At 43.8% G+C, this 3,868-nt stretch overlaps 1 long non-coding RNA gene across 1 annotated transcript; it reads right to left on the bottom strand.

Annotated features, from left to right (window-relative positions):
* Positions 1-353: 353 nt before the first annotated feature.
* On the bottom strand, positions 354-1,979 carry LOC138566050 (uncharacterized). Its single transcript, XR_011301818.1, has 2 exons — positions 1,233-1,979; positions 354-1,087 (listed from the first exon to the last, which is right to left on the bottom strand). It is a non-coding gene; the product is annotated as an uncharacterized lncRNA (long non-coding RNA).
* Between the last annotated feature and the right edge of the window lie 1,889 nt (positions 1,980-3,868).

The raw sequence follows: 3,868 nt of genomic DNA on the forward strand, positions 1-3,868 counted from the left end.
AGGGGCCTCTTCCCGAGAGTGGAGCTTCCTGCCCCTCCCCTGGAAAGGTGAGTGTCCAAGCCTGCTATTGTCTTCGCCTGGGGCACAGAGAATGTCTAATGACTTTGCATTGTCATGAGTATGCGAGCACTCCAGGTACACAAAATGGGGACTGACCCAGACGTGGTACAGCTAATGATGGGGTCACCAATATTCACATAACAAGGGTTTCAAAAGCCGTAAAGACTAAATTTGAAAATTTATGAAATGATTTTAAATGGTATCCAGCAGGATATCCTACTTATTCCAACTTAGAACAACCCAAGGTCACCATAAGAAGCATAGAGCAACATCATTTTACACAAAGAAAAACGTATTTTCTTTCTGACTTATTTATTTCACAAAAAAGAGAGAGTGTGTTTAACAAATACATAAAATTCATTACTTTCAACAAAGACATACAGTTATAATTTGAGCAAAATCTAAGTGCAATTACGGTTTAAGCAAAATTTAAGTGCATTTTATGAAAGTCCGCCAATTGGTCTAGGCAAAATATAAATGCACTTGTAAGCAATATACAGGTCTGCCAACGTCCACTTTTCACTTGGTATATGAAGAGAAAAGAAAGAAAAAGGTCTCAAAGAGAATAAATCAATAAGCAATTGGGAACAGAATTTAAGTTCCATTCGACATTGAGACCGTTAGGACGTTTCGGCGGGCCACCTGTGAGGCCACTGGTGTTGGAAAACCGCCTTCCTCGGGGCAAAGTAAGTAGTGAAATTCCCTACGGGGAAGCAGACAAAATACTCCATCACATAAAGAAATGTATAGTTTGTACAAAAAAGAAAATCAATTGTATTACAACAAAAACATAATATCACATGCTGTATGCTTCTCAAACGGAAATCCTGGGTTGACAAGTTTAAATTAAAAAAACCATAATTTCTTTAAGGCTGATCAGTGATTTAAGTTAAGACTACTAATTTAAACTGCCTAGAAGGGGAACCTTACCCTAAATGAATGAGGGGGAAAACTTCAAAGGCAGGAGGTCAAGACGTCAAACAAGACCCTGGTGCAGAGCATGAGCAGGAGTGACTGAAGCAAGACACTGAAGTAAAGATAACATTAAAGAAATTATAAAAACAGGGGAGAAGTATATCTTTCAGTGAATCTGGAAAATACAGAATCTATGAAATGTAGTCATAACGAGATAAAGAGTGAAAAAAGAGAGAGAGCACAGAAAGAGAAATTACCTGAGTCTCTAAAAGATGTTATGTGCTCTTCTGCAATTATCGCGTACGGATCTTAAATTAATAGAACCCGATGATCATGAACATTCTTCAGAGTGGAGGAAATGATACCCTGTGATGAAGCAACGTTGGTATCAAAATGGATGTTGCGGTAACGAATACCTACCGGGGGGAAGAAAAGAAAAGAGGTGCCTAAAGGTCACAAGATTGCACAAATATCAAAACCAGAGTGTTATGCAAGATATAAAACATATAAAACAGTGAATAAGGCTTCTTAGCGGAGTAGGAAGTGAAGCAGAAATATACTTACCAATAGTTTGAGAATGAATCAAACGTAGCTCACAGTGTCAGTGAGGATCTGACGACAGTGAAAGAGATAGAATAGGGACTGAGTAAATAGCCGGCAGCGTGATGACGCGCGTTCCGGCTGCCGAATAGAAAACCTCGGTCGGCTGTTACGTCTACGCACTGCATCCTCCGACTTGTGGGTGGATGCGTGTGACGTATCCTTTTTCTCTATGATCTAGAGAGGAACGAGCGGGAGGTGAACTGACACACCTTCCCCGTGATTGGAGCATAAGACATATCCAATCACAGCGCGGCCCCTTAGCACACACCCCAAGAGGGAGGTGTATGAGGGCCGTTGAACTTGCCATACAAAGCCGTATATAAGCGGAGCCGCGTTTCGTCACTAACATGTGACTCTGTGAGAGGAATTATACTGTGGCATTATGGTAGATATTAGAATGGTGGAATAAATTCCTCATTTAATCCCCTAATATGTGTACCCAATCGGAACAGGTTATCATGTCTGTTCTTGCGAGAGAGGGGCGCCCGCTACCTTTGTAAAACTATTTTTTAAGGAACCTGGGATTGGTAACCCTAGGTCTCCTGGGGGCAACCAGACGTGGTCTCCCTCTCACTGTGCTTAGAGAGGCATCAGCTTCACCTCACTGATGATCCCCAACAAGGGTGAAACACGTGTATGGGGTTGCTGGTGGTACTCTCGTTCAGGTTGGAATTGCCATTGCCTTTCGGTGCTGGACTGCCCCTGAGCAGGACAAAGACTGATATGCAAATGGATATTTCCCATCTGTGAAAGGCACAGTGAGTAAAAGCAGTGGCTGCGAACTCTCAAGTGGTTAATAACCACTGAACAGGTTATCAGGCCTTGTTCTGTCGAGAGAGGGGCGCCCGCTACCTTTGTAAACTATATTGCAATGGATTGTTTTTGAAGATGGCCGCGAGTGCATTTCTCGTTCCTGTGCGATGATGTTACTTCCAGTTCCGGTAATGACGGACCTGGTAACGACGCTAATGGTATTTAGGGGATGTCGATGGAGGAGGAGGTATCAGCGCATTTCATGATGCTGCTATCAGGGGATTTGTGGGACATTACCGGCATGGCTGTATTTCCGTCCCGCATGCCGGTCCACACGTGAACTCGTAATCAGCCGCTGTTTGCGGCATCAAGGCCACTCGAACACATTCATACCGGCATGCTGTTAATGACAGACATTTACCTCCAAACTCGTAATGAGGCCCATCGTCTGTATTATGGAAATACGGTTATCAGAAAACCACAAAGGGATAGTACACAAAGCCATTCACCCTAACTTCAAACTACTCTATCTCATTTGTGAAGGTACGAGAGGTGGTGGAATTGCTGTAGTGCACAAGGATCGCCTTGGTTTAAAAGCTGCTCCACTTATGGATAGCCTGGACTGTGAGTTGCTCTGCATTCACTTACACCTCAACTCCAAACAAATGTATCCTTCCTGCTAATATACAGACTTCCGTTATGCAACCATGAATTTGGAGAAAGACTCACAAACATGGTCATCAAACCTGGGGCGGAGAATAAAACACCTAATATTAATATTAGAAGTGAACATCTGGCACAGCAGACCTCTGAACTGCTACAGGGCTGGATGTCACCTAAAACTGCACTGGCCACCATCTTTGATGTCCACTTTCCAGCCAATCCTTTACCCCATCCTGCCATGCCGTAACCCATAGGTCACCCCAAACCATCAAGCAGTTAGTGTATGTCCACTTTCACCAATGGCACAGTGATCACTTCCCTTCTCTCCACCCTGCTTGCAAGAACTCTTTGCTTGCTACCCCCCTGCTCTTCCTATTACACTGACGTGGAGTGGTGCTATTCAGTGCTCTGCAGTGGTCCACTGTGGGGAGCCGGGGAGTCGGTAACCATGAAATCCTGCTTTGTACAAGCGCACAGTATCACATTTGAAGACTTGAAGAGTTGCTCTAAGTAGACCACTGTTTTTTGTATTTACACTTATGTGATAAATGCCCAAAATGGAAGGCCTCCGACACAAGACAAAAGCTCCAAAACCTCTGCCTCTGCGTGCCTACCCCCTGCGCAATCAAGTAAATAGGTATCAGATTACTGACAAAAGAAACCAAACTATCCCTAAATTTCGTCGAACAAAGGTGCCAACAGGTCTGATTCCTGCTAAGGTTGATATATGGTCTGGTGAGCTAATATTGCAAACAGAAGGAGGAGCTAGCCCTCTTGTACTGCAGAGGTTGGTCCGGAGTGTTTGAACAGCAGCCCCAAGGACATTTATTAAAGGAAGGCTTGAATAGTGCTGCGTTAACACCATCAGAGGATA

Source organism: Ambystoma mexicanum, chromosome 2p (genome assembly GCF_040938575.1).
Source record: "Ambystoma mexicanum isolate Mex_15411 chromosome 2p, UKY_AmexF1_1, whole genome shotgun sequence".
NCBI lineage: Eukaryota > Metazoa > Chordata > Amphibia > Caudata > Ambystomatidae > Ambystoma > Ambystoma mexicanum.